This window comes from Canis lupus, chromosome 3 (assembly GCF_003254725.2).
Source record: "Canis lupus dingo isolate Sandy chromosome 3, ASM325472v2, whole genome shotgun sequence".
Lineage (NCBI taxonomy): Eukaryota > Metazoa > Chordata > Mammalia > Carnivora > Canidae > Canis > Canis lupus.
In genome coordinates this window covers 61,898,737-61,912,249 of record NC_064245.1, presented here as the reverse complement: position 1 = coordinate 61,912,249, position 13,513 = coordinate 61,898,737, and the positions used below count along the sequence as shown (strand labels likewise).

General features: G+C 54.5%; 1 protein-coding gene and 1 pseudogene across 12 annotated transcripts in view; one reads left to right on the top strand and one right to left on the bottom strand.

The window, feature by feature from the left end:
- The window catches only part of ZFYVE28 (zinc finger FYVE-type containing 28), a 159,159-nt gene that overhangs the window by 94,200 nt on the left and 51,446 nt on the right, over window positions 1-13,513 (bottom strand). Inside the window, exon 1 of one of the 12 annotated variants that reach the window (XM_049108573.1) lies at window positions 6,482-6,564. The exons of the other annotated variants lie outside the window; for them this stretch is intronic. The gene's annotated coding sequence lies outside the window, so the exon portion shown is untranslated. Of the gene's footprint in view, window positions 1-6,481; window positions 6,565-13,513 lie in introns of those variants that run through there. 12 annotated transcript variants of the gene reach the window in all.
- On the top strand, window positions 206-1,280 carry LOC112653335 (myosin regulatory light polypeptide 9-like; annotated as a pseudogene).

Sequence of the window (13,513 nt, the reverse complement as noted above, 5' to 3'; positions counted from 1 at the left end):
TTTCACGGTATCTGCCGATGTCAGAACTTATCAAAGTGCCCACTTTAAACACGTGCAGTTTATTATATGTCAGTTGTACCTCAATAAATGTACCCTGCCACCACATCCCTGACCATGCTCTGTTTAAATGTTTTTGTTGAGTCTGGAGCCGGGACCCGACAGGCCGTGGCCCCGCACTAGCTCCACACAGTGAGCAAACGCCTTCTCCGCACCAGGGAAGCCCCACCCACCTAAAGCCAAGATGTCCAGTAAGCAGGCCAAGGCCAAAACCACCAAGAAGCGGCCATAGCGGGCCACTTCCAATGTCTTCGTGATGTTTGACCAGTCCCAGATCCAGGAGTTTAAGGAGGCCTTCAACATGATTGACCAGAACTGAGATGGCTTCATTGACAAGAAGGACTTGCATGACATGTTGGCCTCACTGGGAAAGAACCCCATCAATGAGTACCTCGAGGGCATGATGAGTGAGGCCCCAGGGCCCATCAACTTCACCATGTTACTCACCATGTTTGGGGAGAAGCTGAATGGCACAGACCCTGAAGATGTGATCCAAAATGCTTTTGCCTGCTTTGATGAGGAGGCCTCAGGTTTTATCCGTGAGGACCACCTTCGGGAGCTGCTCACCACCATGGGTGACCGCTTCACAGATGAGGAAGTGGATGAGAGTACCGAGAGGCACCCATTGATAAGAAAGGCAACTTTAACTACATGGAGTTCACCCGCATCCTTAAGCATGGTGCCAAGGACGAGGACGACTAGGCTGCCCTGGAAGCCCATGCCCAGGCCCCTGTCCCACTCCTATTCCCCATTCACTGTGTACCAGCTTCATGCCTGTGATCCCACAGGACCCTCTCAGGGGATCCTCTCTCTGAGGGGCTAGGGGCCCAGCTCCTTGTGGAGGAACAGGCTGAGCACACACAGTGCCAGATAAGGGGCATACAGCCAACATGAAGCAGGTGTTCCACCATGACCTCCCCCATCCCAAGAGAAAGCTGTCTTCTAGGGAGCTGGGCCTCAGGGCTGCTCCCCACAGGACAGGCCCTCTGTCCTGTGGGACGCAACTTCACATGCTCCCCCATGCAGGGCATGACAGCTCTTTCCCAGCCACTGCCACTGCCACAAACCTCACGAAGGTCCCTTCTCAGAGGGCAGGATGCCAGACCCCTCCTCTGTGCCCTGCTCAGCCACCAGAACACAGCCCACCCCACCAGGAGTGTGATCCAGAAGATGCATGTAGGTTGGACATTTGACTCAGGGGAGACAGAATCTTAAATAGAAGTCTAAGCACTGGAAAAAAAATGTTTTTGTTAATCAAACTTTTAATTTTGACATAATTGTGACTCGCGTGTGAGCATAAGAAATAGTACAGAAATCGTACAGGGGTCTGTGTACCCCTCACCCCGCCTCCCTCGACAGTATCATCACACAGAACCGCAGGACAGCAGCATGGCCAGGACAGACACACAGACACAACCTGCCCGCTGCACTCACATGCTCCAGATCACACACTTGTGTGATCAGTGTGAGCAATGAGTGCCTCACCACATGTGGAGGGTCACAATGCGAAGCTACTCATCACCCAGAGGATCCCTCGTGTTGCTCTTTTTAAAAAATTGTTTCATTGTGGTAAAATACATAATGTGAAATCCACCACTGTGAACTTTGAAGTGCACAGTTTAATGGTAGTAAGCACATTATGCCTCAATACAGCTTTTAAAACCAGGAGCAGGTGCCAACTCTCCCTCAAAGGGACCTGAGTCACCAGCCCTCCTGATCCCTGCAGCCCGAGGAAACCACTGCTGCTTCCAGTCTGCTACTCCCCACCTGTCAGCTCACCTTCAGGCCCCCACTGGTCACTGCCTGGTCCAGAGCAGTGGCTTCCCAGAGTCTGTGTTCCCTCAAGAGAACCTGGAATGTCACATAGGCAGGGTGTCTGCCAGGGTCACGTCCAGTGAGGGTTTGAGGTCACCATTTCTAGAATGCACCGAGTTCCACACACTGACCCATTTTCTTCCAAAGAGGCCCTCAGCCCTCTGCCTCTGCCTCCTGCTCTTCAGGACACCAGCTCCCCCAGCCTGACCATCTTGTTCACATGCATCCTGCAGGCCTGGGGACCCACAGAGCACTCCTGGGACGCACACTTTGCAAGCCAACCCCCTGGGTGATGAATCTGTCTATGCAGCAAGCTGGGACCACAGTAGGTGCTTCAGGAGGGGTCCATGTGGCTTTTGGGTCACTAGAATTCCTACCACCACATCTCTGACCATGCTCTGAAACCACCACTCCGGCCACTCGCCCACCTCACACCAGCAATGGTTTCTGGGAGAAAGTCCCAGGTAAGACTGGGCCTCTACTATCTGGTCCTCTGCCAAGTCCCAAGCCCAATGCCCAGCACACAGTCTACACTCGATTAATGTTTGTTGAATTAATCCATAATTACCTTAACTCTGTGCCATCTGAGAAGGTCAAGAGGGGCTCACCACTTCCTTTCGTTGCACCAGATTCTTACAGGGACCGCGCAAGCAGCCCCCTGCCTCCCCACCCCCATCTCTCCCCACAGTGAAGTCCCAGGTGCACGTCTACACAGGGGGCCTATAGGTAGAGCCCTGCCACGAAGTGTCCAGCTGCATCTTTTCCCCTGGATCCCTGGTCTGGGGAGAAACTCTGGGTCTCCTTACCTAGAATGGAGCTCCAAGCAGAGCCCAGACTGTCATCTAGACCCAAAGTTGGCTGGGTATGAGTCATACCAGCTGGCAGTGACCACAGTCACCTGGTCTCATGGAGTCAGGCTCTCTGTCTCTCCCATCAAAGCCTCTCTGGCACAGGGTATAAGGAAACCAGCCAGGCAGAAGCCCACTGAGGCATGACCTTATTCCTCTCCTCAGAAAGGAGCTCATGGAGAGTGCTCAAAAGCGCCTTGGTCAGGAGCACATGCCTGGATCAGGGACACATACCCGGGTCAGGGGCACACACTGTGGCACACCGGGCTGGGACAGCTTTCCAATTTAGTGCCAATCGTCTAAGGCACAGCAGTCCCTGCCCACGGAGGTCTCAGGAGGCTCGAGGGCTCTTTGGTCACTCCCAGCAAGCACTGTAGGCCTTATGGGCTCCTCCACAGGGGCACACAGCTCCACCCTTCTGTGGTTCCAAAGTCTTGGCAACACCACAGACCTCTGAGAACACGGGTTAGGGTTATTTCTTCACACAGAAGGCCCTGTGGTTTCATTCTTCATTGGTCCATCACAGAACATTCAGAAAGATCCAATTACTTCCATTAACTGTGATAAAACACACACAAAGGGGGAAGCCTGGGTGGCTCAGCGATTGAGCATCTGCCTTCGGCCCAGAGCATGATCCTGGGGTCCTGGGATCAAGTCTCCCATTGAGCTCCCTACAGAGAGCCTGCTTCTCCCTCTGCCTATGTCTCTGCCTCTCTGTGTCTCTCATGAATGAATAAAATCTTAACACACACACACACACACACACACACACATAAAGGTAATCTCTCCATCCATTATCAGTCTGGCTGTTAAAATGCAGGCATGGAAGAGCGGGGATTCTACTGTCACCTATGTCCCAAACCACCTGGGGAGTAAGCACAGGGGGTGACAGGACCATAGCCCTGTATCAAAGCCCCACCTTGATGGACTTTGCCCCTGCTCTGTCCACAAAGGAATGAGGTGGCTATGTCAGGCGTGACCAGGGAACGTGACCAGGGGCCGTACAGCAGGACAAAGAAATGGAGGTGGCGCTGTGGGGATGTGGGCCAGCTGCAGCTACAGGGTGACCCTGGGAGGCAGGTGTGGGGTCGCACAAGCTCCAAATCTAACAGGGAACTTCTCCATGGGATTCAGTGGGGAATCCCTCAGGGGACGGACCATGGCTTAATGAGGACATGAGCCACTGTCTGGGGTGCAACCACCATGGGCTCCACAAAACGCATGTGGATGTGGGCTGGGTAGGACCAGCCCAGGGCTCAGATGATGCCCAGCAGATGGTTCCCAAAAATGCCAGTTCAGCCAGCTCAGCCCCAAACAGGAGCTTGCCTGCAGTGCTCAGCTGGGTGAAGGCAGGTGTAGTCACTTTGGCCGTGGGTAGGCTAGCAGGACTGAGGGGTGGGAGCCTACAGACCACGGGACACACTGAGTCTCAGGACTGAGGCACTGGGGAACACTGGTCCAAAGACAGAGCCAAACCCAAGGGCATGGCTACAGATGAAATGTACCAGAATCCCTGATGGCCAAGCCCAATGGTCCAGGGAGCAGCCAACTGTCTAGGTCCCGATCACAGCTCCTGTGTTGGTCAGGTTGGGCTGCTGTGACAGAAGACCACACTCACTTGAGCGGACTTTTTCGGGGACACAATCCAACACATAGCAGCTGGTCGTAGATTGGAAAATGTCCAGGTGGAGCTGGTGTCCCCCAGGCCTGGTGGATTAGGATCTCACTTACAGGACCACTGAACAGCATCCAGCCCAGGTCCACCAGTTGCCCCCACTCTCCACCCTCCTCCCCAGACATGCTCTCCAGCCCCCAGAACCACCAGCCCACCACCATCCTGGGAGCGCCTCTGCCCTGTTGTCCAACCTCCTGAGGGCAGGGAACAGGATTGTCCCATGTCTGCAGCAGCAGGCCTGCCTCGCATGGGCACTTGAGACGACGTAAAAGCCCCTTCCTAAGAAGGAGTCACCCACCTGCAGCCCCGGTGGCCACTTCTGTCTCAGGGGCAGATCTTCTGCCGGGGAGAGCACCCGCCTGGCCAAAGTCCAGATGCAGAGTGAGGACTGTGTCCTCAGCCGGGGCCCGACTCAGTCCAGTGTCCAAGGACCCCTGGAGGCAGCCACAGCCCTCCACAGCCAGCGCCCACTGCCCAGCATGTGCCCCAGGCCCCAGGACATACCGTCACAGCGTATGGCACAGGCAGACACCACAGAACCTTCTAAGTAGTTCGGGTGGTGTCCACGAAATGCAGCCTCACCCAGCATGCCTTGTGAATGGCTCTGTGGGTTCAAGCCCAAGGAAGAGAGCTCTATGGGGCATCATCAGAGGGTAAAACTACCTTTGCTCCGGGGCTGCCTCTGGGCCACAGTAGCTGGAAACCCTACTATTGCAAGTACCCTATTGCAAGTACCTCCTTGCAATCCTCAGCTGATGCCCACCTTGCACCTTCTACCCACCTTGCCTGCTCCCGCCCCCCCCCCCCGAGGTCTGTCCTGTAAAGCTCTGAGGTCCCACAGGCACAGGGTCAGAGGTCAGTCCCAGTTCAACCAGTCCTCTTCCCTGAAACTCCAAAACCGACATCAGTCCCATGGTGGATCCAGGCCTGATGGGGGGGAGGGGGTGGGGTCCCTTCCCCCCACCTAATGAGAAAGCCCTTTGAGACAAAGCCTCCTAGAGCCCAAGTGTATGGGGTGACAGCCAGCCCGTGTGGCCTCCCATGACTCTACCTGTTCTCTCAAGAGGCACACACCAAATGAGAGACTCCTAACTCTGGGAAACGAACAAAGGGTAGTGGAAGGGGAGGTGGGTGGGGGGATGGAGTGACTGGGTGACAGGCACTGAGGGGAGCACTTGATGGGATGAGCACTGGGTGTTATACTGTATGTTGGCATATCAAACTCCAATAAAAAAATATACAAAAAAAATCTGGAATAAATATATTTTCCTAAATATCACATTTACCAAAACTCTCTGTAGAAAACAAACTGTGGAAAACAAACTACAAAAAAAGAATGAACATCATGCAATGCTCATCAAAAAAAAAAAAAAAAAAAGAGAGAGAGAGAGACACACAAATGCGTGGAGACCGTACAGGCCACTGGGGGGACCCGTACCAGCTTTTGAAGTCTCCTACCTGACACTGGACAGGGGATGTGCTAACTCACACCTGTGATCAGTGACACTAGAATCCCTAGTGCTCAGGAAGGGGGTGGGCGGGCAGCAGAATCAGGCCCTCCAAGCTGACAATATGCCTCCTTAGTGGAGGATAGAGGGAGACCAGCCATGGAGCACCCAGCAGAGCAGGGGCCTGCATCTGGGAAGGTGCTTCACCCTGGGGACAGTCCTGCTGGCTGGGTGGGGTCCCCCAGAACCCACCTCCCCCACTGTTCTCATCAACAACTGCCTCTGGGCTTGGATATGGAAGGTAAGCCTGGTGCCTACAGAGCCCTCCCCCATGTGGGGCACCCCCCACCACAGCCAGCCCGCCCCCCACAGAGAACCCCCCCATGGCTGGACCCTGCTCCCCATGGGGTACCCCCCACCATGGCCAGGCCCTGCCCCCCACTTTCCAGTAGCAGGGAGGGGAAGCACCCTGTCCACAGCTCTCCCCTGCAGCCTCTCCTTGGCCACAATCACCAGAACTCCTGATGGGTCAACAAGCCGTAAGGAGGCCAAGCAGCCACAACAGCAAAGCAGCAGAGGAGCTCCCCCACCCCGGCTGCTCAGGAGGAACACACAGCTCCTGTGACGCTGTTTCATACCTGGAGGCACACAGGACAGGTGGGAAAGCAGCCCGCAGGAAGACAAGGCCACGCAGGAAATGGTGAAAGGAGGTGGAGATGGTGGAAGCAGGTGGAGATGCGTGAACACTTGCTGTTTAAGATGAACATCAGGGAACAGGGTCAGGAGGGAGCATCATATGCAGTAGCCGCGGCACAGAGAGATATTTCCATCTCTGTTTACCCGAACCAAGTCACCACCTGTTCCCATAATTGGTTTCCTTTCCAAGGGGCCTGCCCCCTCAGCGGTGGGCGGTAGGCAGTGGGCTCCCCCGTGAGTCTGCCCCCGAGGAACGGGCCACTCCCACTCAGGAGCGCCTGTGGCTGGTGTGATACAACCATGTACGAGGACTCTCCACATACATCGCTTGCCCTGAGTCCTCATGGCATTGCAGCCACTGCCTTGGTGCCCAGGCCCTGCTCCCAACAGCAGTCCAGGAGGGATCCCAGAAAGAGAAGGCTGTGACGGCCCCATCCAGGAGGCCTTGCCACTGCCCCAAGAGTGGAGGTGGAAATAACAGCACATGAGAAAGACACGCACGCACAGGAATATCAACACATGCACACAGGTCCTCGGAGGACTCAGAGTGTGGCTCCCGGCCAGCCCGGGCCAGGGTGCAGAGGGCACAGGCCTGCTTGGAAGACCTACCCAGGCCTCTGATCTCAAGGACTTTGTCTTGGTTTACATGCACCAACACCCACCCAGACACTGCTCACCAGGGCTGGGGTGGCCCAGAGATCCCCTGTACGAACATCCTATGGCTCACCGGGCCCCACCCTCCTCACTGACCACCCTCCATCCATCAAGAACCACAGTGGGGAAAACAGTTTACTGGTCCCCAAAAAAGTTAGACCTAAAGTTGCCGCGTGACCTAGGAATTCTGCTCCTGTGTATCTACCCAAGAGAAAGAAAAATGTGTCCACAGAAAAATGTCCATGAATGTTTATAGCAGCCTTATTCACAGCAGCCCAAAAGAGGACCTAGCCCCAAAGTCCACAGATCGATGAACAGATCAACAAAGGATGGTTTACCCACATGACAGGTAAATCACCACACTGTGATGATGTGGATGAGATGAGATGCTAAGGCCCCACAGGTGAGGGTCCCCTTCAGATGAAACTCCTGGAACAGAACATAGACAGGACAACAGGCCAGCGGTCTCAGGGAGAGAGGGGGAGTGAAAAGCACTGGCACTGTGGACATGGGCGCTCACGTGCATGCTCCATCAGCTAATGCCACCAACTGCAGGTTATATGACTGTCACCTAATGTTTTAAAAAACGAAAAATATATCTAACAACAACAACAAAGCTACAATGGGCCTCGTGAACAAGCTGGATTTGTTCCCAAAGCACATCCTTGGAAAAGGTCCGAGCAAGCCCCAGACAGTGGGCATGGGTCTGAGTCTGGGGGAAAAGCCACATGCCCCCACCCTCTGTAACTCCCCCCTTCCAGGTCGTTCCCCATCTGACGGCTCCTTATCAGCCTGACAAGTGCTTCCCCAGGGGCCCATGTGTTTTCCACTCTAGACCCCAGTGCCCCGCAGACTTTGCTGAAGCCCGGTCCCTGGGGCCAAACAGCAGAGGTTTGGACACAGGCTCTCTGTGTGGGAACCGGCTCCTAGTCTGAGAGCATTTATTACTGGAAAGACAACGCACAGTGAGCACACTGTCTGGCACCTGCAAGCATGCTTAGCCAGCAATGCAAGGGAATGAACAAAAGCCCGGTGGCCATGGTATTGGAGTGGGGTCCCTGCACCCCGCGGCCGGGTCCTCTGGAACTCACTCAATCTGCCCCACTCAGTCAGATCCCAGCATGCCTGCCTCAGAGGAGCTGTAGCAGCCCAACTTGGGCTTGCTGCCTGCCGGGCTGGTGCTCAGCTGCAGGGGCAGGAAGGCAACTCCGGGTCTTCCTGGGGCCTCTCATCCAGTTTGAGGCACACGAGCATCCAATCAATACTGATCTCCCAGGGAGCCTCACCTGTTGGGTGAGGAGATCCAGAGCCAGACCTGGCTGCTGGGCTCTGGGTGAGGCTGACTTCTCCCAGCAGCAGAGGCTCCTTGGCGGCTCACATGCAGAGTAAGCAGGGAATCGCACAAGGACGAGGCCACCAGAACACCATCTGTCCCAGGACATACAGCTGCTCATCATACCTTCCTCTCAAAGCTGAGACCAAACCGTGATATTATGAAGACCACGGACCATAACAGACACCTGCTGGAGTGGAATGTCCTATGCATCCCCCATGTTCAGGGGTCCTCACCAGGACTGCATGTGACCCCTCTTTCTCTGATACACAGAGGTTTCCTGTCCAGGCCCCAGCTACGGGGACAAAAGTGATCCCCAAATCCACATCCAATTACACGGTGCTGGACAGTCAATGTGACAAACACAGACAAAGCAATGCCAGATGTCAGGGCAGCCATGGCCCTTTAAGAGGCTTTCACTGTGATGCAAGGTAGAGAGCCAACACCAGCAAGGGGTCACCAAGGGAGGTGGGGGGGTATCTGTGACTCGCCCAGAAATACTTCTAGGACTGAAGGCTCACCCCCCAGGAGCTGGCAGTCCCCATCCCCGGAACTGCCCCAGCTGAGGACAGGCCACCCCACGGGCAGACCCATCCAGGACCCATCCACAACTCAAGGTCACCCAGAGGGGCCCTTCCAGCTCCTGAGGCTGGGGAGCAAGGCTGCATCAAGACCTAGCTTCCCCTCCCTCACCCGATCCGCCCTACAGAAGGCCGCCCCAACAAATACTCCTCTGAGAGTCTGCTCCCCAGTCGTCCCCCGCCCCAGGCCCCCCAAGGCTGGGTCAGGTTTGGTCTGCTCACCTCCAGCTGACAGGCTCCCTTCCTCACCCCTGCTCATAGCCCGCACGTCTTCCTCTGCCTTTCCATCCAGCCCTTGCATGGAGCTGTTCTGCGAGCCTCCCTTATCTACGGCTCGCAGCTGTATCTTTGACAACAGTACAGCTCTGCCTTTTCAGGGGGTTTGCCCCATTTGCATTTACCAAGACCACTGACAGATGTGTGATTATTTCCACAGCTTTACTGTTTGTTTTTTATCAACTGTGCTCCTGCTTTGCTGTCCTCTCCCTCCTATCCTGCTGCAACTGAACTTATATCTTCTGTGTTCTTGCATGTCCCTGTCCTGATCTGGAAGGTTCTCATGCTGTAACCAGCATGCTGCTCGCCCTGGACTCATACACATGCTAATCACATAGTTGCCCCACCTGGCACATCCTCCAGGGCCACGGAGCCATCAGGGACCTCAGGACACCCTCCCAACCCAGGTGCCTTTGGCTGGTAATTCCAATCCCCTTGTTTTCAGGATCCCTCATGCCCAAGCCCCCGCTTCTCTTCACCTCAGGCAGTAACTGTTGCATGCATGTGCCGCGAGCTCCTTGCCTCCCACATCTACCGCCTCTGATTTTCCTTCTGGAGAACACATCCCAGTCCTTCTGCAGCAAGGATTCAGGGGTGGCTACACTTTTGTCTTCCTCTAAAACTGTTTCCATTTCAGCCCCTCTGTGGACACAGTCCTCCAAACCTAGAGCTCTGCTGAGAGATGGCTCCCTGCACACCCTCACTCTCCCCCCAGGGCCTTGGGTCAGCACCGGCCACCTGCGAGGGCTCCCCTTGCTCATGCACCCACCCCAAGCCGCATTGGATGCACCTTCCAGCCCTCCACAGCTGCAGACCTCTCAGGCTGCCCATCACCCCTCCTACGGGTGACCCTTCCCAGGGAGTGGGGGGTCAGTTTTCAAGTTCCAGTTCAATGACTCTCTCCTTCATTGCTGGGATTTCCACGGGCCCTCATTTAACGGGTCCTAATGTCACCCAGTGCTTTCCATTTGCCCACCTCTTGGATTGCTTAAAATATGTCAGACTCCTGGGATCCCTGGGTGGTGCAGGGGTCCCTGGGTGGCGCAGCGGTTTAGCGCCTGCCTTTGGCTCAGGGCTCGATTCTGGAGACCTGGGATCAAATCCCACGTCGGGCTCCCGGTGCATGGAGCCTGCTTCTCCCTCTGCCTATGTCTCTGCATCTCTCTCTCTCTCTCTCTCTCTCTCTCTCTGTGTGTGTGTGACTATGGTAAATAAATAAAAAATTAAAAAAAAATTTTTTTTAATTAAAAAAAAAAATATGTCAGACTCCTGATTCTCTCAGGGAAAACCACATTCTCACATCTCATAACTTTTTCACCGTGAATTCCACACCAGAGCTACGGCAGGAGGGACTTTCATGACAATTTAGTTTTATTCTGCAGCAGCCAGGTGACACTTTACACCAGCCTGGGCGAAATGGAGGTAGGGTTTTCCTAGCCACCTGCATGAACCCCTCTAACCCGCCCCTGCCCCCACGCTTCTCTGCCATCCACTCAACCCTCCTTCCCCTATCACAGGCCCCAGGCAGAGTGCTCCCCAGGAGCTGGGACTGCCCCATCCCTGAGTGCTGCCCTCGGAGAGCAGGGCGGGCGGGGGGGGGGGGTGCTAGCCCTTGGAGATGGTGCAAGGAACACCTGTGACTTCAGAGCCAGGCCCTAAGAGGCCCCACGACTCCCACTGGGGCCCCTAAACCCTCCACTCAGCCTCCTAGAGGATAGGAGGCCACACAGAGAGGGACCCAGCCCCCACTGAGGCCCCTGGAGGGCCAGGTCGGAGCAGCGGAGACCAGCCCATGTGTGGCCCACAAAACGGGGTTGATTGTTCTGGTTCTCACAGCGGCACTCTCAGCCCTGGGTCTGGCTCTGTGCTCATGAATCAGCATTCCTGGGCACCTGCAGTGGCAGGGCCCTCTCACCTGGCCTGCCGCATGGAGCCCCAGGTCAACTGTCCTTCCCTTCACTCTCCATGTGGACACCATGGGCACCTCAAATGCCAGAGCTCCCACCTAGGCCCCCAGACCCCTCACCCCACCCTTAGTCCTCCCCTGCACTCCCCTCCAGCAAACAGCACCCCCCCACCTCCCCTCCAGGCTGGCCATCCCAGGGTCCTGGCAGCCATCACCTCACCTGCACCTCGGCCAGGCTTCCAGTATCGCCCCATCTAACTACTCTCTCCCCATGCAGGAGATGTGATCCCATCATGCATGCCCCCTACCCTCCTTGGAGAACCTGACAGGCTGGTCCCACAGTGCCCCTGACCTGTCACCATCTGCGGTGATCCCCATCTGTTCCCTTGCCCCTTCTAGCAACTGTCACACACACACACACATCCACATCCTGGTGGAGCTTCCCTGTATGATGCCCGGCACCCTTCCTGCCCCTCAAATCCCAGCCCAATAGCGGCCCCTCTGGGCCTGGCCCCCTTGCTGCCTTGTCTGACAGCCCTGAAGCTACCCACAAGTGTGTGCAGGGTGTGAGTTCTGCATACACCAGGACCAGCTCTCCCCAGGGCAGCTCCAGGGGGATGCGGTTTGGCATCAGAAATCTGACAGAAGTGACCCTTAAGGACAAGCCCGGGCACACGAAACACCTCATTGCTGTCTTCTAGATGCCCCAGAACAGAGGGGTTTGGCAGGGCTCAGGATGGGAGGCCAGGAAGCAGGGATACGAGGGTCCTTTTCAGGTCTTCCGTGGCAGTGAGACCCCCAACGAGGTGGCTGGGAGGGTGGGGGCTGGCAGGGGTAGGTTCAGAGAGCCTGAGGGTGCCAAGCCCCTCAGGAAATGTAGGCCTGAGCATCTCTTTACTTGCCTACAAAATGTCTTTTCCCTTGATTGTCGCAAAAAACATTACCATTCTCAAAAACCTCCCAAAAACTGCCAAATTTTTTTAATTGAGGTGAAATTCACATAAGATACAATTAACCAAAAAAAAAAAAAAAAAGATACAATTAACCATTTTGAAGTGTGCATTTCAGGGACCCTTACACACTCAGCGCTGTGCAACTGCCACCTCTCTCTAGTTTTCAAACGTTTACATTGCCCCAAAAGGAAATGTGGACCCTGTGGCCACCACCTCCCACATCCCACCCCCACCAACTACTGATGTACGTTCTGTGTCTGTGGACTTGCCTACTCTGCACAGTTCAGGTAAGTGTGATCATGTGTCCTTTTGTGTCTGTCTTCTTCACACATAACATAATGTTTTCAAGACTCATCCATGTGATAACCTGAATTTCCTTCCTTCTCCTGGCTGAATAATATTCCATTGTGTGGACAGATCACGCTTCATTTACTCACTCACTGCTGGTGGACATCTGGGCTGCTTCTATCTTCCTACTGTTATGTATAACGTGGCTATAAACATGGGTATACACGATTCTTAAATGTATCGGACATTAAACTAGTTGATTTTGCTTTTAGACTTTATAACTACAATATCCCTAAAAATAACTGGAAACATTCTCAAAAACTAAAAACCAGAAGGAAAAATGACTGCCCTATAGACAGCATCCGCATCCATAGGTGTGCCACCCTGTCTTCCCCAAGAACCCAGAGTACAAGGGCTAGCGGTGCTGGGGGTGGTCGAGTACAGCATCAGCAAGTCCCCTAGAGCAGAGACTTCCAGAGCCCCCACACAGAGCTCCAAAGACCCCCTCAGCCATGGACGGAGCCCCACTTGAAGTACCCCCAACATTCTCCTGCCTCCACCCAGCACAAAACAAAGAGAAATGGAAGAGCTTCAACATACTTACTGTAAGAAGGGAAAAAACCTTCCATTCATCATACCCAACTACTCTACATAAATTACCATAATATGAAATGTTCTATTCTACTTCTGCTTAATCTATTCAGATCAGTAAAAAAAAAAAAAATCCATTCATTTTTGTCTTCCTCCTTCAAACACTTGAATTGCCCATCAATATCTAAGTTTCTTTGCAATCCGACTGTGAAAAGTACAAAAGTAATTGTTTCATCAAATGGGACTCATGTAAACACGGATGACAGCTTCGGTTCCTTCCTGCAGGAAACACACAGCTCAGGATGGAAGAGCTTGCAAATTCCAGCTCTGGGGATGAATGCACCGGAGTTCAAATCTAGCTTTCCCTCTTCCTGGCTCTGAAGGTTCTAGCA